Raw genomic sequence first — 23,545 nt, forward strand, 5'->3', positions numbered from 1 at the left:
TGGAACCAGCCTTTGAAAATTCATCATCTCTCACCTTCGTGTCACTTTGCCCCTTCTTTCCTGGAGGTTACTGAGTGCACAAAGCCACTGCAAGAGAAAATGCTGTAACTCCGTGTCATCTGAGAGCCATTACTCACAGGACTGAAGAATCAAACCTAGGAGAGCACTACAGACTTCAAAAGCCAGGAATACACAGAAATAGAAAAGAGGAGCTGAAACATGATGCTCTTCAGAAAGGCTCAAAACTCAGGATAAGATATGACTTAGGGCGCCACAGAGGGTTCAGTCAATGCCGGGATCTTCCTGTGCTCAAGTAAAGTGCAAACAGGCACAAAGACACAGAATCTTCCCCAAAGCTGAAAAAAAGCCGATGACAAGTCAAACAGACATCATGTGGTGACATTCAGAGAGAACCTACACCAAGTACCAACAGAGCTTACTCACAAGCAATTTACTCATTGATTGTAAATCTATGACCAGAAATCCCCATCCCCACCTCTGGAGCCACAGTTAATTCTTAAATCCTCATGGATGAATGATGTAGAAAGATATGATGAATGGATTGGCCAATGTTTTGCAGACCATGGAGGAAGATGAGCTATCCCTGAGGTGCAGATCTGAGCAAACCTGCTCAGTTAACTATTTGCAGCCCCCCCTTGGACTGCGCATCTTGATATGTTACTTTAGAGGTGCAAGCCTAGGTTGGGGTACCAGCCCTCACATCATTCCTCCAACTGAACTGCAAAATAGCACTGTGGGGCTGCAATTCTGGTTAAAACTTTGAGTGAACAGCAGAAACACCTCTTTGGATGATGAAGGATCCAACCTGGAGCCGCTGACACTTTTGGAAGCACCCTCACCTTTATCAACACAAAGAGCAAGAGCAGAGTTTTAAACAAAGCTGCCTGAGTGTCTTTTCCCCCACCATATTTCATCTTTACTATAGAAAATAAAACAATCTTCACTGAGGTTTCTGAGTTATATGAATTGATGTAAAATCCAAACAAGGTGAAGTTACTTCACTGTAGAGTTTTCGCAAAACACAGCAAGTGAAAACCTCAGGCTCCTCTATAACCATAACTCTGCTTGAAAACATAAATGAAAATCTTCCTTCTGAGCAGAAATCTGACATTCCTGCTTCCATGTTAAAAGTGTTTAGGAGCACCTGAGCGAAGAAAAGGTAATTTTCAAAACCAGCAATGCTGAAGGCAGGAAAGTGTGGTCACAACAGATGACTTACCTATGGGAAGTGGGGAAGAGAGCAGGTGGAGTTAAATTGGAAGCAGCATGATTAATTAAAAAAGGCATTTCTAGTTTAATAGAAAGGAAAGTTTTTAGTGTGTAATCAAAATCAAAGAGTTTGGGGATTCTGGGAAAATAAATGTTTACATACAAATGGATGTAGTAACAAAGAGATATATGCTGCCTTCATTGCTCAGTCTGTTTTAACCTCATTTTATATGTTCAGGGGCAGGAAAATACAGAAGATTCTGAAGGAATAAGCTACAGCCCTTTTCAAAAACCACAGTAAAAACTGGAGTAATGTGTTAAGCAATGATTGTAAAGTCTGGTATGATTTTAATTAGAGAAAGAGCAGAAAATAGTGCTGGCAGAGACTCAAGAGATCACCCCAACCACTACCTGAAAAATGCCAAGGTAGTATCCAGCTGACTGCTCCGAGGACACCCCCTTGTCGCAGGGGAGAAGCTTGCGTGCCCTCATGAGGTTGAGAGCTATGCTGGAGGTGGTTTGTGCCGCCGGTAGGGTCTCCCATGACAGACAGGTCTCAGCTGAAGGGTCAGACAAAGTGTGTCCACGGGCAGGATGGGCTTGCTAGCCGTCTGGCAACCATCCTAGGAGAAGGACAACTCCAACCCCAAACCCAGGCAGATGAAGCTCGTTTAGCCCTGTAAGGCCATCCATCTAAGAGAAGGATACTCTAACCAAACCTACGTCCTGAGGTATTCGCTGTCACCGTCCAAGCTCGCTAGGCCGTGGCAGATGAACCTGGGGAGTAAAGGGTGGGGCCAGTTCTGCGCACGCCGTGCCTCACCTAAAAAATCCATTGCTCAGGCTTGAAGGGGTCACCCACATTGCAAAGCCCTGTAGCGACAGGTGAGGGTCGAAAACGGCAGGTGACAGGAAGCAGCTGGAAGCCGCAGACCCAACCCTGCATGCAGGCGGTTCAGGATATGGGTCATTAGAGACTTGACCCCGGAGATGACAGTCTCTTGCGGCAGCATCCTGAATGACCAAGCAGCCTTTTCTAGGGACAGCACTGCTTGCTCCACACGGAGAGGGGCCTAGCAAAGGTGGCCTAAACAAAGCTCATCTCCACACCCGATTGGATAACTGCGGCCAACCGGCATCTTCCACACGGTCAAACAAAAACAAAGAGATTTCAAAGGCATGCACACCTGCCTGCAAAGGTGTGCTCAAACTAACACTCGCATGTTGGAACATCAGAACCATGCTTGATACTGGGGATAGTGGATGTCCTGAGCGTCGTTCTGCTCTAATTGCCCACGAACTGTCATGGCTCAACATTGACGTTGCTGCTCTCAGTGAAGTTCTTCTTCATGAGGAAGGCAGCCTTAAAGAACATGGTGCTGGCTACACACTCTACTGGTCAGGCAAACCCAAAACCAAAAGACACCTTTCAGGAGTTGGCTTCATGATTAAAAACTCCATTGCCTCCAAACTTCAAAATCTGCTGACAGGTCACTCCGATCGCATTATGTCCTTACGCCTCCCTCTACACAACAAGCAGCATGTTGTTCTTTTTAGCGTATATGCCCCAGCTCTCCAAGCTGACCCAGCCGAAAAAGACAAATTCTACACAGACCTGCGCCGCCTCACCCAAAATGTTCCTGCAGATGATAAGATCATAATCCTTGGTGACCTCAACGCCGGAGTAGGTAAGAATTCTGAAGCCTGGAAAGGAGTCCTGGGCAAGCATGGCGTTGGAAACTGCAATGACAACGGACGCCTCCTGCTAGAGTTTTGCACAGAACGGCAGCTTACCATCACCAACACTATCTTTCAACAGAAAGACAGCCTGAAGACAACCTGGATGCATCCTCGATCCAAGCACTGGCACCTCATTGACTATATCTTAGTACAACAGAGAAATGTCAGTGATGTCCGTCATACTCGAGTGATGCCGAGTGCAGAATGTCAGACAGACCACCGCCTTGTGCGCTGCAAACTTAACCTCCACTTCAAGCCCAAACCTAAGAGAGGCGGCATTCCGAGGAGGAGGCTCCAAGTCAGCAATCTTCAAACAGCCACAGTGAGAGACAGCTTGCAGGGAAACCTTCAAACTAGACTTAAAGATAATCCCATAGGATCCCTCTCCTGAAGCGCTTTGGCAACATATTAAAAGTTGCATCCTACAGTCCTCTGAAGAGTCCCTAGGGTTCTCCTCCAAGAAAAACAAAGACTGGTTTGATGAAAACAATCAAGAGATCCAGGAATTGCTGAAGAAGAAGAGAACTGCTCACCAAGCACACCTTGCTCAGCCATCTTGCCATATAAAAAAAGCCGCCTTTCGTCTTGCATGCAGTAAGCTCCAACAGAAACTTCGAGACATCCAGAACAAATGGTGGCTCGACCTAGCAGAAAAGACACAACTATGTGCAGATTTGGGTGACCAAAGAGGATTCTATGAGGCCCTGAAAGCAGTGTACGGACCCACACACCAGGTTCAAAGCCCCCTACTCAGTGCAGATGGTCAACTGCTTCTAACAGATAAAACCTCCATCCTGAACCGATGGTCTGAGCACTTTCAGACTCTCTTCAGTGCCAACCGTGTAGTCCAAGGCTCAGCAATTCAGCACATTACACAACAACCGGTGAAACATGAATTGGATGCAGCCCCTACTATGGGAGAGATACTCAAGGCCATACAACAGGTGAAAACTGGCAAGGCAGCTGGGGTTGATGGAATTCCACCTGAAATCTGGAAGCATGGAGGTCAAGCACTCCATGCCAAATTCCATGAGCTTGTTGTGCGTTGTTGGGAACAAGGGGAACCACCACCAGACCTCCGTGATGCAATCATCATCACCCTGTACAAGAAGAAAGGAGAAAAATCAGACTGCTCAAATTACCGAGGTACTACTTTGCTCTCCATTGCTGGTAAAATCCTTGCAAGAATACTTCTGAACAGATTAGTACCCACTATTGCAGAAGATCTTCTACCTGAAAGCCAGTGTTGTTTCAGAGCCAATAGGAGCACCACAGACATGGTGTTTGTTCTCAGACAACTGCAAGAGAAGTGTAGGGAACAGAATAAAGGTCTCTATGTAACCTTCGTTGACCTCACCAAAGCTTTTGACCCTGTGAGCAGAAAAGGCCTGTGGCAGATCCTGGAACGTTTAGGATGTCCCCCCAAGTTCCTCAAAATGATCATCCTGCTACATGAGGATCAGCGTGGACAAGTCACATCTGGCCATGCACTCTCTGAACCCTTTCCAATAACCAATGGTGTGAAACAAGGTTGCATTCTTGCACCAACTCTATTCACAATCTTCTCCAGCATGATGCTCCAAAGAGCCACAGCAGACCTCGATGAAGAAAACGGCATCTACATCCGATATCGTACCGATGGAAGCCTCTTCAACCTAAGGCGACTGAAGGCCCACACCAAGACCCTGAATCACCTTGTCCGTGAGCTGCTTTTTGCTGACGATGCCGCCCTCATTGCTCACACAGAAGCAGCTCTGCAGCGCTTCACATCCTGCTTTGCAGAGGCTGCTGAGCTTTTGGGGCTGGAAGTCAGCCTGAAGAAGACGGAAGTTCTCTACCAACCTGCACCTCAAGAAGTCTTCCATCATCCTCACATCATCATAGGCAATTCAGTAGTTAAGTCAGTCCAGCAGTTCACCTATCTGGGAAGTATCATTTCCTCAGACGGTAAGATTGACAAAGAGATAGACAACAGGCTAGCAAAGGCATACAGAGCCTTCGGAAAACTCCATAAAAGAGTCTGGTCCAATAAACACCTGAAGAAAAGTACAAAGATTAGTGTCTACAGAGCCATTGTACTGTCTACTCTTTTATATGGGTCTGAATCCTGGGTCATCTACCGCCACCACCTGCGGCTTCTCGAACGCTTCCATCAGCGCTGCCTCCGTTCAATCCTAAACATCCACTGGTCTGATTACGTGACCAATGTGTCTGTTCTTGAACAGGCAGGGGTCAGCAGTATCGAGGCCATGCTGATGAGAACGCAGCTGCACTGGGCAGGGCACGTCTCCAGGATGGAGGATCACCACCTCCCAAAGATTGTGCTCTATGGTGAACTCGCCACCGGCTGCCGCAAGAGAGGAGCCCCGAAGAGGAGATACAAGGACTCCCTGAAACAACACCTCAGCCTTGGCCATATTGACTGCCACCACTGGTCCACTCTGGCCTCCAATCGGGATTCATGGAGACACACCATTCACGACGCTGCTGCTTCCTTTGAGAATGCACGGAGAGTCAGTCTGGAGGAGAAAAGACAACGCAGAAAGAACCGTTCCTTGCCAATGTCACCCAGGGAGACGTTCTGCTGTGCCTTTTGTGACAGGACCTGCCTATCCCGTATCGGCCTTTTTAGCCACCAGCACGCTTGCAGCAAGCGTGGGTAGTGTCCTTCTCAAATCTTCGTTCACGAAGCCTAGCCATGATGATGATCCAGCTGAACCAGAGGGAAACACTCTCACAGTTCCCCAGTCTGGTTTTGCTGGGCAGTGGTGCAATTTCTCACCGCACAGTCTCTTCTAGGGTTTAACTCTCCTTCCTCTGAGAAAAGCCTCCTGGGCAGACAGTACAAATCACTCTTGTTTTAATTTAAACCATTTCTCTTTCCCCACATGCAGTGAACATGAAGAGAACATGTTTCTACCTCTGCTGCCTTTAACTCAGTGGAAGACACTTGTCACATCTTCTCTCAGTCTTCTTGAATAGCCACGACTTCAGGGTAATCGTTTAGACACTTTCACTGCTTTTTAAAATGCTTCTGACAAGCACAGTCCAGATGTAGCTCATCTCATTCAACCACACAACAGGATCTGCATTTCAGCTCGTTACTCTGACCCCTCTTTGTAGTCAAGGGAAACAGACACGGATCTGGAGCTCCCTGTTGACACAGACACCAAGAGGTCACATGGAGGTGCCTGCAGTGGAGAGGAGGGATTCAGCTTTCTAACAGCTGCTTGGTGCAACTCAAGATGTTTCACAGGATATTACACATCTGCATGGAGTGGGCAGATATGCACAAACTGTTGGATTCCTGTGCCGTTCTGCAGTGTTCACAACATTCCTGAAAATATTTTCACCATTTGTATCTTGGTTCTTCGATAAATTCCAACTCCTACCCCTTATATGAACCTCTACTGAAACCCTGAGGTTTTATCACACTATTATAGACAGATTGTTTCAGATTCCCAGAAATTTAGGAGCTATGAGCCTTCTAATTTCTTCCCAACTTTACCTAAAGTCAGCAAGGTCATGGAAAATGTTATAACCCTTTGCACTTCGATGTTCTTTAGCATCAGTGGATCCTTTTAACTTCCCTGCTGTTGTTTTCTCGAAAAGTGTAAAGACAGAAATTGCATCCTTGCTCAGGCCTTGTTGTCAAGCAAATAAGGTAAGTTATTTTGGTTTCTTCTCAAGAAGTATTCTGTATCCATGGTACTTTAAGTACAAATCCTTGCATATTTCCATAGTGATTTTGATCTCATTTCCAGTTCTTCAGTCTTTGTCCCATGTTTAATGTCCTTGCCTTTTCTGTGTTATTCATGTTCCCCGCTTGCAGATAACACAACTGCCATTCTAAAATTACATGGTCCACCTATTTGGAGAATGTTACAATTTTCTTCTATCAATCTTGGGCCATTTTCTGCACTGTCATTCCTGGTTTCCATCCTCTTATTCCCTTATGATTTTTGTTGCAAACTCAGGCAAAATATTTATTTTCTTTCCTACCCATATTCAACATAATTTGTAGGCCTATCAGCATTGAACAATCTGATTTTACTCCTTCCTCACTTTCTTTTACTTCAAGGACTGAAGAACCTTTGCTAAACCCACTCTTGGCAATTTACATTACAACTCTATTGTAATGTACTGTATCTTGATCCCAAGGTTTTGCTTTGCAGGTTAGTCCTTTTTAAATATTCCTTTTAAGCTTTTTTATTCCCTTTTTTAGAGCTAATTAAGCCTGGAATCCCTTAATATTTGTGCATTTCAGGTTAAAGGAAATCTAGAAATCTTCTATATGAAAGTCTTCAAACTTTTTAGTTAACACCACTAGGCACTTCTTTCATCAACACTTTGGCTTTGGAATTCTGTATTTTATTTGCAGTCTGTTTTTATCCTTGCATAAATGTCCCATCCATCATGGTTGGTTTCTGGGCTGTCAGTTCCCATGGCCGAGTCACGTTGAGCTTCTCATCAACCAACACCCCCAAATCCTTCTCCCCAGGGCTGCTCTCAATCCATTCACCACCCAGCCTGGATTTGTGCTGAGGACTGCCCTGACCCAGGTGCCAGACCTTGCACTTGGCCTTTCCATAAGTCAGGATGCTCTGAAGGCAGTGAAGATGATCCTCACAACCCAGCAACAGTTGTTCTGCTGCATTAGGAGCTTATGACACTCCACTTCTATTTATCATCCTCTTCCTTGCTTGCACAGAAACCAGCCCTATGGCAGGCTGGCAGGGGATCTACACAAGAACTTTCCTATTTTCTTCTGTGAAAAAATTACATGAAAAATATCAAAGTGCCAGCCTGAGGGGACAAACCACCTACTGCCTCTTCTTGCTTGCCTTCCTCATCTGAACACAGCAGGTTTCAACACAATCCAGAGGAACATTGTTTTTGCAGCAGGAGAACAAATAGGGACAGATGGGAGATAAAACCAATAATCAGAAAAACAGAACAATGATCTGGTTGTTTACCTGCTGGGTACTTCTCAGCTTCACCAGAATGTGCAGCTGGAAAACAATGAATCTCCCAGCCAGTAACAAGATCATGGAGTTTCACCAGTGCTCCTTTGCAAGTTCTCTCTACACCAGCACAGACCCTCTTCTGGAATTATTTAGGACCTGTGAAGTTAAACAGCACACTCAGAGCAGTGATCTCCACTGATTTTTTCCAACTAGTGTGGGTCAGAAACACTTGTGTCATAGATCCATTCATCCTTGGTTAACACAATCTTCCGTAATAACTAAGTATCATTTGCTTCCTTCTCAATGACTTTGAACTCACAGATATTTGAGAACACATTCTGTGCTTATTGATAAGTTTTTTACCTAAAAGTTTTGTGGATGTGGCACTTGGGTACATGGTTTAGTGGTGGCCTTGGCAGTGCTGGGTTTGGGTTGGACTGGATGATCTTAGAGGTTGTAAATAAAACCCACCATGTATGTCGGTTTCACTGTGGATATTGTCTTATGATTACAAGTGCTTGAGTTTACAAGAAGATTGAAAACACTGAAAACAACCCAAAATTGCACAGGCAAAGGAAGTTTCATAGTCATCTGTGCTGATGTCCCCAGAATAAAGCTTTCACCAAGTAACTTGTGTATGAAACTCTGTCATTTTGACTGGAACCAGAACACCTTTGAAAAAAAACATTTAGTCTTACAGATTTTTTTTTGGCAAACAATTCACTTCAAACAACAGTTTGTGGACAGAAAATCTTTCTGCTTCATGGATTACACAGAGGGATTAGACCTTGCAATTGGAGCATAGATTTCTCCTATTGGAGCCAACAAAATTATTCATTTGTTTAATGTCAGAAATGTCAAGTCCTTAACCTGCATATGTACCCACTGCTAGACCAAGTTCACATTATTTTTTCAGTAACATTTATCATGCAAGCACAGTCAGTGTTATTAGTTTTTGTGGAAATTCTTAATCTCTCCATCCACTTGAAACCGTAGTTAGTTCATTTCAATAGATGGGTACATGCACTCATGTGTATTATAAACCTGGATGTCCCTCATAAATCAAACTTGATGTGATTAAATTATTTTGTTTTCATTTCCTAATCTGAGCAATGCCAGGAAATGAAAAGACAGAACAGATTTTTATGTCAGTTTATAACACAGTCGCAGAACTGCCTCAGATGAGTTGATGAAATGCTATTTCTTCTACTTAAACTCTTGTAGACTTTAGTAAAAACATTTCCCACACTAAATTCTGAATTTCCCAAGGGAAAATTACCAAATGCAAATACATTCCAGTGAAGTTTTGAGTTGCGTGACACTTATCAAATTTAATTATTTTGACTGAATTAGCTTTCTTCAGCTTAAAATTTTATTACCAAGATATAAATCGGTCATTTATACTGAATATATTAATTAAAAAGAATAAAAGAAAACCTCTTTGCATGAACTGATTGAAATTTTGAAGATAAACATACAAGCACTTTCTTATATTAAGATAAATAATAATTTTTTTTACAGTGTGGTTAATGTTCACTAAAATAATTAAATATTTTTATGCAGTTTGAACAGAACTTTACAGCCTTCCTAGAAAACAGAAGTCAAGATTTACTGCAGAAGAAATCAAGTAACGAAATGAAGAACAAAGGGAATTGTCTTACAACATTAACACTTTCTATAGAGGACAATGGATATCTTCTATCACCTGTGGGGAAACTCAGGTTTCTAAAACAACATATGATTTAGTAGGAATGGGGTAGGATGGGAAAATTCTCTCTGATGTTTATAAACAATGTCACATAAGCAAAAATATTTGTCCTCTTTGGCCACCAAATCATCTTTCCCACAAGGCAGTAAAGTTGAAACACAGAACAAAACAATTGTAATACGTCTTCTCTGATAAGACACAACTCTGAGAACTTTCAGTTCAGAAGCTCAAGTTTTCTGCACTGACTCGAAACAAAGCAGCTAATTAACAAATGCAGATATTGACTTTGCTTCTTCACTTCATATACCTGTGCTGGAAAATGTAGTTCTGGGACTTGGTTTTTTTCTACATTTCTTCTTTTGATTTCCTGAGTCCCTCCCAGCAAGGAATAGCAGGCCCTTGGTTGGCCATCCCATTATTACTGCTATTCCACTGATGGTCTGTCAGCCTCTTTCCACCCCCAGCTCCCTCATTCTCCAGGGATATGGAACTCACACTCCCTGTTTGGGACTATCTTGCCAGCCCAGTGTGCCCAAGCACCAGGGATGACTTGCTCAGGCCTTTCTCCTCCCAGCCACATCCCTGTCAGTGTTACAGAATCATAGAATCATAGAATGGATTGGGTTGGAAAAGACCTCCGAGATCATCAAGTCCAACCCTTGGGCCAACTCTAGTCCCTTTACCAGATCATGGCACTCAGTGCCACGGCCAAGCTCAGTTGAAAAACCTCCAGGGATGGGGAATCCACCCCCTCTCTGGGCAGCCCATTCCAATGCCTGAGCACTCTCTCTGCAAAGAAGTTTTTTCTCATCTCCAACTTCAATTTCCCCTGGCAGAGCTTGAGCCCATCGTGCCCCCTTGTCCTATTGCTGAGTGCCTGGGAGAAGAGACCAACCCCCACCTGGCCAGAACTTCCCTTCAGGCACTTCCAGACAGTGCTGAGGTCACCTCTGAGCCTCCTCTTCTCCAGGCTAAACACCCCCAGCTCCCTCAGCCTCTCCCCACAGCACTTGTGCTCCAGTCCCTTCTCCAGCCTTGTTGCTCTTCTCTGGCCCTGCTCCAGCCCCTCAAGATCTTTCCTGAACTGAGGGGCCCAGAACTGAACACAACACTCAAGGTGTTATCCCCTCTGCAGTGCTGCCCTTCCAAGCTGCAGCAGGACAACTCAACTTTATGTCCCTCACTCATGGTCTTTGGAACTCTGGTACCAGCATGAGTCTTCCCTGGTGTTGTTTGTACTTTTTGCTCTTCACCTCACCCCAAATCCTTTCTCCACAGTAATGTTGGTAATGGTGCTGTCAGCCCATCCACTCCCTGGGGAATCATCATTTTCCCATGAGCATACTGACAAGGTGAACTCTCCATCCTCTTTTGTTCCTTTTTTCCACGCAGAAATTCACAGGGTGTGTGCAGATCAAGGGCCGAGACAAAGCTTGGACTGGGGACACCAGGAATGACTTTGTATGATGGAAAGGTTGGTCTTGGATAAAATGGATAATTGAAGTTCTCAAGTAACCTTAAGTTGGAATAGTTTTCTGTGTCCTTATGAACAAATGTTGCCTTAAATGATTGTAATAAAGATAGTTATTATGCAGAGAAATCAAACTGGTTTTTGAGACTAAACCAGAATGGAAGAGGTTTGGAGGCAGTGCCTGAGACATCCCCTAAATGTTCTTTTACTGGCAGCTATCAGGGAAGTGTTTATCTGAGAGGGGTAAGTTAAGGTGGGGGTCTGAGTCAGCTGAGATACATCTGCCTCCAAATGTCACCATGGACATGTTTATTTATATTTAATTGCTCCTACAAGCACACATGGCAATGCTTTAAAGCAGGGCTGAGATCAAGGAATTCTTGGCTTAAAAATTTCATCTTGTTGTCAGCAGCTCATGCTACTGAAGAAGAAAGATCAACACATCCCTCCTAAGGAATTGGCTGAGATGGATGGGATTAATTAATTTCTGATTCTGTCTCTCTCTATTGAAACTAAGGGAAGTTTATAAGAATAACTTGTGTCAGACAACCAAATTTCAAGGCAGAAGAGCTCTGCTCACCTACCATCAGAATCCATGAGTAAGGGAACTGCAGTATTACTACCTGGCAAAGATAGAAAGCCTAGTATTTGACAAAGTGCTTTTCCAAATGCATGAAATGGCTCAGCACTCAAACCCCTCTATTGCCACAGTATGAGCCAAGATCCCTTAAATGAAGAAAGATGTTCTGTCCACAGTAGAACAAACATGCAGCACAAATGTGACTTCTCTAAACTTTACAAAACCTCAGAAAGATCTGCCAGGTAAATCAAAGCAACATTTTGCTGTGAGGAAACTGAGAAGTCAAGATTCCAGTGTGGAGTTAAAGGATGTTTGGGTTTGTTGTATCCCATGTACAAAGGTGATGTGAGTGGTGAGACACATTGAACTGGGCCATTACTGAACTTTTCAAACTCACTCACTCCTATCTCTGGGATTCTTCTGTGCCATCTTTGAATTATAGCCAATGCCAGAGTTAAACTGCCAAAGTTATCTTTGTAAAGGACCTGGAGACACCATTCACGTGGCTCAGGATGTAACCAGTCATGGCGGGGAGGTATTTAATCTTTAAATAGGTTTTTTGTATTGTTTCTAACATTCTCATTTTGATGTTCAAACCCCCTGAACTGTGCTGGTTGTGCACAGTTGAGCACTAGACCCATTTTTATTGACAGCTGGGATGTGTATGACAACAGAGTGGCACAGCAGCAGATAATCAGGTACAAAAAGGGGACAGGGCTGGCTGAATTCTGCCATTGTTGAGTTGCCAATCAAAGCCCACATTATTATTCGAAAATGGGTTGTTACATCCACGGAGCTGGAACTTGCCTGTCAATCTAAAGTGTTATGTGTAGACACAACCTCAGACCAAGGTCTAAAAATTATGTGACTGACAACTGTACCCTGCAGCAGGAGCAGAATTCTCCCCTCCCAGTTTTAATTGCATGTCCCTCGTAAACAATTGTATTTTAAAATACTAACCAAGATGCAACTGTGTTTAACTATGATTTTCTTCCTAATCTACCAGAGAGTTCCTTAGTATTTGTGTAAGACTTTGAAGCACTGCATGACATGGTAAGTATTATTGTTAAGCTGTCTGCCTCTCATGGAAATTACAGCACAGCTAAAAGAAGGAAGAGAGTTTCCACTATAACCCAACTTAGATTCTGAAAACTTCCAGAAAACAAAAGGTGTTTTAAATGTAAAACTTTTCCTGTCACTCTCTGAGTTGAGCAATTTGAAAGGAAAATAAGATCCACTTTTTTTTTTTGCTTGACATTTCCATTCCAGCTGTCTCTGACTTTCTTCCTTTTCATGTTGACTCAAAACTAACTTTTAGAGTCCTGAATGCACTTGCAGTGTCCTGACTCTTAAAGTCTTGTGCATACTTGAGAATTGAAGGACAATTTTGACAGATCATTTGGATATAAACCAACTTGGACTATGTTTAGGCTGGAAAAGAGAAGAATTTCTGCTAATTCCATGTAGCATATATTGATCTATGTAAACCAATGGGATTTATTTGATAATTATTTTAATAAGGATGATTTTATAGAACCACAGGATGGTTTGGAATGGAAGAGACCTTAAAGCCCACCTTGTTCCAAGCCCTGCCATGGGCTGAGCCACCTTCCACCAGCCCAGGTTGCTCCAAGCCCTGTCCAACCTGGCCTTGGACACTTCCAGGGATGGGGCAGCCGAAACTTCTCTCAGCAACCTGTTCCAGTGCCTCCCTCCCCTCCCATTTATAAGATTAAAGAACTTATGCTAAGCTGGCAACTAAATTTTCACTACATTTGTGCAAGAAGATTAACTACATTTTTAAGAACTTTTGGGTAAAAGTTCTAAATATTTTTGTGAGATTTATTTTTTCTTGAGTTGTTTGCTTTGAACTTTTTACATTTCTCTGTTTACAATTGCCATATGGACACGGGTAATGGTAATTTATGCAGGGTGCTAGGTATTTTTATACATCATTTTTATACATTTTCAAATAGGCAGATGGAGTTTAGCTGAAATTTGTAGAGCTGTAAAAAAGTGGGTATGAACCAGGGGGGTGTGAAAGAGTGTGCTAAGCTTGCTCCTTGTTGTTTGTTTAAATGCTAGAAAAGATCAAAGCTTCTTAAGGTATGTTGGCATCAGGAGTTGCTGAGTAGTAAAAGAAGGAGCACAACCAACCTACTGAGGTCCATGAACCCCAACAGCCTTCACAGACACAGGAGAAGAGCCTGCTCCCTAACAGCCACTTTGCAGAAGAGATAAACACAAAGGACTGTATGAATTATAAGACAAGAAAGGCCAAGGAAAGCAAGGAGCCTCCAAAAATTTGCCAGATTACCCAAACCAACCACGTGCTCATCCTACAGATTCTGGGTTTTGTTATAATTTCTGATGTGCTTGTTGTGAAGATACTGACTGTGACCGATACATTTTGCTTTGTTCCATCAAGAGAGCACAAGCTGGAGATGCTGAAAATAAAAAGGTTTTCCAAAAAGGCCTTTCTCGGGTCAGACATGGGCAGAGGACACTGAGACTCCTCAGCACAGCCTTGTGCTGTGTCTTGCTTTCTCTCCACCATCAGCCCTCAGGGAGGAGTTGGCAGAGAACTCCTTGCTTTCAGAAAGGGAGATGATGGCTGGATGATGTTCTGGTGTTTATTATGCCTATTTAATATGTTAAATTGGGTAAAATGGGTAATAGTAACTTCTGTGGTTACTCTGGGCTCTTAGCCCCACTCCAGAGAAAGATCTAAACCACAGGAAACATCCAAATGTGCAGCTGTAAGGGAAATGAATGTTATATCACAACTAGGGCTTAAATTATTAGTCCTTAGATTAGGATAGGATAAGGTTATTAGTTAACATATGATCCAGGGAGAGAAGGAGAAGGAGAAGGAGAAGGAGAAGGAGAAGGAGAAGGAGAAGGAGGAGAAAGGAGAAGGAGAAGGAGAAGGAGAAGGAGAAGGAGAAGGAGAAGGAGAAGGAGAAGGAGGAGAAAGGAGAAGGAGAATGAGAATGAGAAGGAGAAGGAGAAGGAGAAGAGAAGGAGAAGGAGAAGGAGAAAGGAGAAGGAGAAGGAGGAGAAGGAGAAGGAGAAGGAGAAGGAGAAGGAGAAGGAGAAGGAGAAGGAGAAGGAGAAGGAGAAGGAGAAGGAGAAGGAGAAGGAGAAGGAGAAGAGAAGGAGAAGAAGGAGAAGGGAAGAGAGGGGGTGGAGAAATGTTTGCACAGCACATGGATGACACTGCAGAGCACGGTTCCATCCAGGGTCCCCAGACAGTACAGCTGTGTATAAATAAATTATTATTTCAAGTACCTAAACCTGGTGTGATTTATATCATTACCCTTTATCAAGTGCCCACTAAATGCCATAGCCTTTTAATACAATTTCTTGTGCTCCTGTGTCAATTTCTGGAGTGTTTTAGGGAACTGAAATTAATTATAGATACGACTACAGTGACGTTTGTTTTAATTAATTTCTCTTTTATGTCACAGCTTGAATGAGAAGCAGTCAGAAATTATTAAAATATGAGAGCACCATGCTTAGTTCATAGTTTGGATGAATCTTCAATTTGCTTATGAAATTACTTTGGAAGTAGATGCATAAAAGTAAAGTAGTTCTCCACTGCTGAAGGGCTGTTGGGGCTCTTTTTCATTTTTCTTACAGCAGAAGGTGGTGTTGATAAAGTCATAGAGTTGCTGGTGGTGGGGCCACATTGTTCTTGTTTTGAACAGCACCAGGTACAGTGGCATTCCTGTCTTAAGATGGGACTTCCTTGGGACTGCTGCTAAAAAAGAAAAAATAATGATTATAATTACTATAGAGGAATATTGGATTCAGCTTCTCAGAGGACTTATCAAAATTCTGACAAATTTGGGGTAAAAATGAAAGCAATGCTACCTAATCCTAGGAGTGGTTAAATCCTGATCTTACAGTGGAATTCCATGTGCAGAATTCCTCTGCCTAAGCCAGACAAGTCCCAACAGCCACAGTGACAAGACTGTAGCTGGGATTAGGGGCTACTGATGCCACTGGGAAACTGGAGTTTTTAAAAGAAGGTTTTCCATCATGGTTGTTACTCCATCCTGCCCATGGCAGTACATAAGGGCTGTCTTATTCTTCCCATTCTTCATAATATGGCTTAGTGGCAATGATTTTGGGCCAGTCACAAAGGGGAAAGACATTGAGGTGCTGGAGCATGTCCAGAGGAGGACAACAAAGCTGGTAAAGGGGCTGGAGGAGGTTGCAGTAGATGAGTTTCAGTCTCTTCTCCCAGGAAACAAGTGGCAGGATGAGAGGAAATGGCCTCAGGCTGCACCAGGGGAGGTTTAGAGTGGATAATAGGGAAAATTTCTTCATGGAAAGGGATGTTAAGCATTGGAACAGGCTGCTAAGGAAGTGGTGGAGTCCCACCCCTATAAGAGTTCAAAAAACATATGGATAAGGCACCTGAGGACATGGTTTGGTGGTGAACATGGTGGATGGTTGGACTCCATGATCGTAGTGGTCTTTTCCAACCTTAAAAATTCGATTCCAGGATGGTATTTGGTCAACAGCTGGACTCAATGACCTTGGAAGTCCTTTCCAACCTTAACCATTCCATGATTCCGTGTTTCTGTGATAAGCCAACTCTGCATTCAGCACATCTATTGCAGTGGGGAAAGGTGAGTTCAGTCCTGCTGCTCTCTGACAAAACCATGCCATGAAAATTGTAGTGAAACCTTGTCCTGCAGCCCTTTTCCATGTCCAGACTGGTCAGAATCCAAATGCAGGTGCCTCAGAAGATGGTAAAAGTCAGATTGGAGGTATTATCAAAAACTACAGCTGAGTAGCTGTACAACAAAATTAGGTTTCTTGCCAAACACACTGGTGGTTATTAGGTCTTTTAGGACAGGGGCTCAGATCAGGCAATATTCAAGTTTGGAGTCATTTGGGAATGGGAAGCCTGCCTTCAGTGCCCTCAGTCCCTTGAAGAATCTGCAGCCTGCAGTTTGGGCACTGGAGAGTGTGCAAAATAAATAAATAAACACCAAAATGCACCGAGTCACAGACCTGATACTTGCAGATGTAGCTGTGTATGGTACTTGCTGAAAAACCCAACTCTCAGGGGACACTGAGGTGCTGGTTTGCATTTTACCCAGTGACTTTTTAGCACAGCAATCAAAACACTGATATCTCCCTTTCTTTGCCATTACTTATATTCCTTATATTACTTATATTCCTGCCCCTCAGGGATTTATTTAACAGCAAAAAATTAGCAGGTGGGTTCAAGCAGAAAAGTTATAAATCAGACTGATAAATGGCAAACATTGCTTGAATGGGAAGTAATTAAGATTGTGGTGATAGGTGTAGCTCAGGGGGTGGGGAAAACAGAAATAACACCTTGTATTTGCAGTCATTAAGCACCGAATATTTTGCCAATTAAAATCCTACAGTGAAGGGAATGCATAAAGCACTTGAAAGATGATGACTCATGTCTTGCTCACACCAACCTGCTAATGAAGAATTTTTCATGCCTTCACCAGTGATCTCTTCTCACCTGATCCCCACACAGTAACATCGGGTTTGATTTACGCCGAATTAAAATATCTTGGAGGGATAAATAATCCTTATTCCTTTGCAAACACACCTGTACTCCAACAACTGGTTCAGTTGTCAGTGTTTAGTTACAACATACCAAAAGCTAAATGATGCTGATGGGTATTTTGAAGTGTCACATGGGTAGGGTTTGGTGTGGTTTAGACCATGTTGTCAAACCCATGTGACAGGATGGGCCAGACTGATATTACTGCTTATGTAAAATCCTACATCTAAAAAAGGAAAAAAAAATAAAGAGAAAGAAGAAAACAACTGTAATCAAAGAAAATTAAAAAATACAGACAACCAAAAAATATTTCTTGCAGCATAAATCTTTGCAACAAATATAAAATGAATTTATGCCATGTGGGTGTCGTTTTACACAAAGGATTGAGCAGCATGAGACTTAGTTTGACTCCAGACTCATACCTTAATTTCAGCTGCTTTGATTACAGAAAACAATTTTTTTTTATGCAGGAAAACATTTCCCTGCCTTAAGAATGCCTATCCCAAGTTTGTTAATATTTTAAAAGACTTCTAATAAAAAGGATTGCTTTTATGCTTTGTTCTTCCTGCTGCCAAGTAGGAAATTTATATGGAGCTCTTAAGCAGTAATACAAAAGTGAGAAAGATGAGTGCAGTAACTTTTATTTTAGACCATTATTTAACAAGCAGACTTTTTTTTTTTTCTTTTCTCAGCTTTATCTCACCTTCCTAAAAGCAGATTAATTGGGTGTATTGTCATTAGGTTAATAGTGCTATTCTTCTTAACACCTGGACATGGCACTCAGTGCTCTGGTCTGGTTGACCAGGTGGTGATTGGTTAAATGTTGGACTCGATGACCTTGGAGGTCTTTCCCAGCCTAAACGGTTCTATAATTCTATGATTCACTTTGTTTCACAGAAACTCACCTTCTGTGCCTGTTGAAAAACCCATTTGAATTTGATTGGGATAAAATTACCTTAAAAATTAAAATTAACTTAAAAACCTTCTTGCATTTTATTGGGGTCTTTGCTTGGGTCTCACACAGAGCTGGGTCATGGTCCAATGTGTCCAATCCCACTCATGCATGATTGTTACTATTTTAAAATGCAAGAAAAACATTTCCTAAATACAATAAGTGTGTAGAAAAGACTGTGTTACATTTCTGCAATTGCAGGAAGAGTTTCTGCACAAATCCCTTTTCCACATGCACTGATCAAGACAGTCCACTGCCCATCGACCTCTTCCCAATTATTATTGTGCCATTGCAGTTGGCTGCTCATCACTAACAATTTAAATGCTCTATTACTTGTACTATAAACATCCACAGAAAATGTAGAGTTTTATTCCACTTAGTTGTGAAGGAAAATAACCATAACATTTTGAACTGGGCTTATTGCAGCACAGTTTTAGAGAATTCACCAACTGCCCTCTGTTTATTTTAAAGCAGGATATAGGAAAATAATACTCTACTTTTATCTGCAGCTTTAACATGTAGAGAGAAAAAAATTGCAAAAAAATTCTGTAAATATATTGTAATCAAGAGATAATCCATAAGTCTTCCTTTAAACAGATTTTTAAGACACTCTGGCAATCTAAAGGTTATATAAACTTCAGCTAAGCTTCTTAATGTAGGTGTTTAAGCATTATGGAGATTTGATTTTTAACTTAGTGTTGTATAAAAAAGCCTTTATCCTAGGAAATATGTGAGTTTAATTTGAATGCTAAACAGAGATTATTGGTTATTAATGCCACCATAAAGCACAGATATATTGGTAGCTAACATGAGTCACCCAAACTTAAGACTTTGGGCACAGATTTCTTTCAAAATATCCATGTTTCTGGGGGGAAAAAATTAATTACAATTAGATTAGCATGTTCCCAGAATAAAAATGCATTCAGATAATGCAGAGTGCCATAGAGGGAAGGATATTACTCATCCTTTTCTGAACTACAGGGTTTAATCTTTATTATTAAAAAGAAAATAAAGTCAGTGGAGTGTAGCCTCTCTGCTATCCATCACATTAGAAAGCCTTTGTGAGTAATTTGGTTTAAATAACAACCCACAAATATATTGGAAGAGGAGAGGATTTTTTCTGATTTTAGAGGCAAGAGAATAGAGTCAAGAAGGCTAAACTTTAGTGTTTTAAGATATGAATTAGCAGAACAAGAGTTTGTTTCTCAGTGGTGGTCAGTTCTCCAGAGCCATTCACTGCATCTCTAAACAGGAATATGTGGAAAAAATTGGGGGGTGTGGGGAAACCCAAGAGCCTTCAAGAGAAAACCAAAGTATTTCAGAAGAGATGAACTAAAGGAGTGATTTACTCTGATCACAGACTCTGAGCAGCAGGAGGTTGGTGCAAATGTGGAGCAGATTTACACCAGGTTTGCCCCTGACAACCACCCACTTGCCAGTCCAGTCCTCCAAAAAGTGATGGGCAAAGAGGAGCATCAGGAGCTGAGCAATAACACTGACCTGGCTGTGTCACACACCCAGTGCAATTTTTCTCTTTGATCTTATTTAGGATTCATTCTCAGAGGGAATTAATTACCTCTGACCATTGCCAAAAGAAAGCACTTAGAGCTGTTATCACCGAAAATATATTTATTAACATTTATGGACCTTCCCCAAGAAGCTTTTGGCTTCTACAGCAACTGAACTGTAGGGAAAATAGTAATTTTTTAAAAACAAGATCTTTAAATCTGCCCTTGGTTTCTTTCAACTAAGAATTGTTCCTTCCATGGTGATTTGTGTTATTCAGAAGACCATGTACTTACAGAAGGAATCAGATTTTACTCTTTGCCAGTCTCATGCTGCTAAAACCACTATTTGTCCATTGAAACTCTTTCTGCAGAGAGTCTTGTGCAAATTGGGTAAATAATACATTTAATTGTGATTGTGGTGCCAAGTGGAGCATGAAGTTGGGGTGGGGTAACATCCAGAGCTGTCAAAACATCTTCCTGGAAAAGATTTCTCTGGGATTTTATGCTAAATGTTTCTCTCAAATTGTCATTTGGCTTTATGAGAATCCTGAATTGCAACTTTTCAGGGCAATGAATAAAAAGCATTATTCATGGGATTTTTTTCCCTTTTTTTGAGGAGTGGGAGGGAAGGATTTAATGTAGTTACTTGAAATATGATGTGTTTGCAAGAATTTTATTTAATCCAACAGGGCCCAGGGCAGCAGATCAATGATAATCAGGTAATACACCCTGGGGAAATTGGAACCATTGTCACATTTGGCACACTTATTTGTTACATTTATGAGCTCATCCAGTTAATTAATTGTTATAAAATTCACAGTGTGTCACAGTGGGACCCTCTAAGGTTTTTCCTCATGTTTACAATTCACCTAAAATGTTTTCCATTTCATAGCAAGGGTGCAAATATCACGAAGTGCTTCCAAGTCTCAGTACCTGCACAGGACACCATTTCAAATAAGTATCATGAGATGGGATTGACCCAGAGAAACAAGGTATCAGAAAGCAATTAGGTATGAATTTCTCACATGTTAATTGCCTAGAAATACTTGTTTTTATGCATAGATTTTAATTTAAAAAATGGATCATAATTTGGGGTAGGTTATCAGACTTTACAGGACTGGGACAAATTTGGTTTGAGTTTGCCTAAGGGCCAGAACAAGTGCAAAGGGATCTGAAGAGCTGTAATTCCACATCCCACAGATCTTCTTTTGTGGGGGGAAAAAAAACCTGCTGGATAAAACAAGCTGAAAAACAAGTCCAGGCATAATACTGCCTGCATTCTGGGAAATCCTGGTCCTGCCTTAAGCACCTCTGCAGCACCACTCAACAGGTTTCAAAACTGCATTTAAATAAAAAAAAAATAAAAATCTATTCACAATTTGCAGAGGTTCCTGGAAGATTTTAGGACTAAACAACAGCTTGAGTTATGTCACCACATAACTCTTGTTGCATGAAAATGCTGCTTCATTTGAGTATTTAAAATCTTCACTGAATTTGGAGGATGCACCTCATTGAACCAGAACCTTGTTTTCAGTGCAGCCAACAAATTCACACCTTTTATACATATATTAATTGTGGCTAACTGCTCTGGGCTTTTACTGTGGGAAACAGTTTTGTGTCTTGGGACAAAAACTAAAATAAAACCCACTAATTCTGCATACCAACAAGGAAGATGGAAATATTTTATACATTCAACTCTGAGTTATGCTGGTTAAAAAAGATTAGGAGATGGGAAAGCCAAGAAAGCCCAACTAGATAACATAGAAGTAACTAAATTATAATTATATGGTTAGTGTGCTCATCTTTGGAGGATTTGCTGACAGGTTTCTCTAGAAAACAGCTTGAAGAAGCAGAAAGCAGAGTAGTCCTGACAGGAGCTGAAGGTCTCTCTCAGCAATCCAGTGCAAAGATGTTGGTTAATGGCAGGTCAAATGTCCTTCCCTTCCTACCCAAACAGCAGGAAAAGGGATGCTCTTAAGGCTCGGCATGAAACAAAAGATTTGGACATTTACTGAGAAGAAAAGTGAAGTCCAGGAGTGCTGCTGCCAAAGCTCCTGTTTCCATGTGCCATCATCCCCACCCTCTCTTACCAAGGGAAAGGCTTCCAAAATTGCAGATACAGGTTTAGAGCTGCAGCTTTGCAGCTGCTACAAACTAAAGCACCTCAAAACAAGCCAAAATAATGGATTTTAAAAATCATCCAAGACTTAAACCTTATGACATGCTACTGAATTAACTTCTAGTCTGTCTGTTATATTTTCATTTCCTTCTTCCTACAAAGAAACAATAGGCTCTCTATTCTTCTGTGCAAGAAGAGCACACTGTTGCTGTCACCTGTGTTTTCACTCAGATTTCAGCACTTTCTCCCTTATTTTAGCTTTTCCATATTTTCTGGGCAAAGAAGTTCTCAATCTGAACTTTCTCAATGCACTTCTAGTGCATCTTGTTTTAATTTACTATTTGTTTGATTTTGGTAAAGAGTACAGGGGAAGTTGTCTAAAATTATGTGAAATAAGTTTTGAAAACAGTTGGAGTGTTTAGAATGATAATTGGATTGGCCAGAGATGAGTCATAAGTAATGAAATGCAAGGAATAAAAATTTGGTGTTATTTTGTTGGGCTGAAGCAGAGTTTTAGTCCTTCAGGCCAAAGGGAGTCAAAATTATGTCTTGTACCTTCTACTTTTATGGGGGTTTTTTTGTTATTTGTTTAATATAATGGGATTATGCACCATGCTAAAAGTGAGACATGGTTGCTGTGAGCTTACTTAAAAACACAGCTATTTTTGGATATGATCTAAGAGTTGTTTTTTTTTCAGTCAAAGTCAATTCACTGCCTGTTCAACATTATTACATTAGTATCACCTGGAAGATTTATGGAAAGTAGCAATGAAGTAATAAACATGACCCTTCTGAAATCAATCACCCTTCACAGGGGAGAATACAAAAACATAACTTGTCTTCACAAAGTCAGGAGCCAAACTGAGAAGTTTCAAAACCAGACTTAAGTATGTACAAGAAGAAATACAGGAGCAGTCAGGAAGCAGAGGAAATGGCCTCAAGGTGCAGCAAGAAAGGCTTAGATTGGGTATTAGGAAAAAGTTCTTCACTGAATGGATGGTCAGGCACTGGAACAGGCTGTCCAGAAAAGTGCTGGAATCAGCATCCCTGGAGATGTTCAAAAGGTGTGTGGATGTGGCACTTGGAAATGTGGTTTAGTGGTGAACATGGTGGAGCTGAGGTACAGGATGGACTCGATGATCTCAGAGGGCTTTTTCAACCCTAATGATTCCAAGCGACTATGAAATAAATGGAGAGAGAAGCCCCAGCTCCATGGTACATTTATATGTGTATAAATATGTATATGTATGTATGTATGAGGGATTCAGCTGAAGAGCAGGAAAGAGGTATAGAGAGGACATATAGAAGAAGACAACTATATAAGCATGATCCATCTTAAGAACTCCTTTCCAATCCACTATGATCAACTTTCTACTCAGCAGACAGGAATCAGGAACCTGCCAGGAGCTCAGATTCACAGAGCAAGACCATTCATCATGGCACAGGCTTCCTCTAGGCAACCACCACAGGAAGGCAGGGTAGTTCAGGACTTCCACCATAAGTCACAAGCCACCTCTCTGTGTCTCTGTCCCCTTTGCTCACTCAGAGCCCTTAGTGTGGTGCATAAGCCAAAAAATTGTGTAGTTGCATCACAGCAGTGGCAGGAGAGCATCTCTTTGCATTGCACGAGCTGATTGCAGCCAATTGTCATGTTAATGACAGTCCCTATGAAACTCCATATGGGGAATGTGAACAGTTACAAGGCCTGGG

Source organism: Pithys albifrons, chromosome 5 (assembly GCF_047495875.1).
Source record: "Pithys albifrons albifrons isolate INPA30051 chromosome 5, PitAlb_v1, whole genome shotgun sequence".
NCBI lineage: Eukaryota > Metazoa > Chordata > Aves > Passeriformes > Thamnophilidae > Pithys > Pithys albifrons.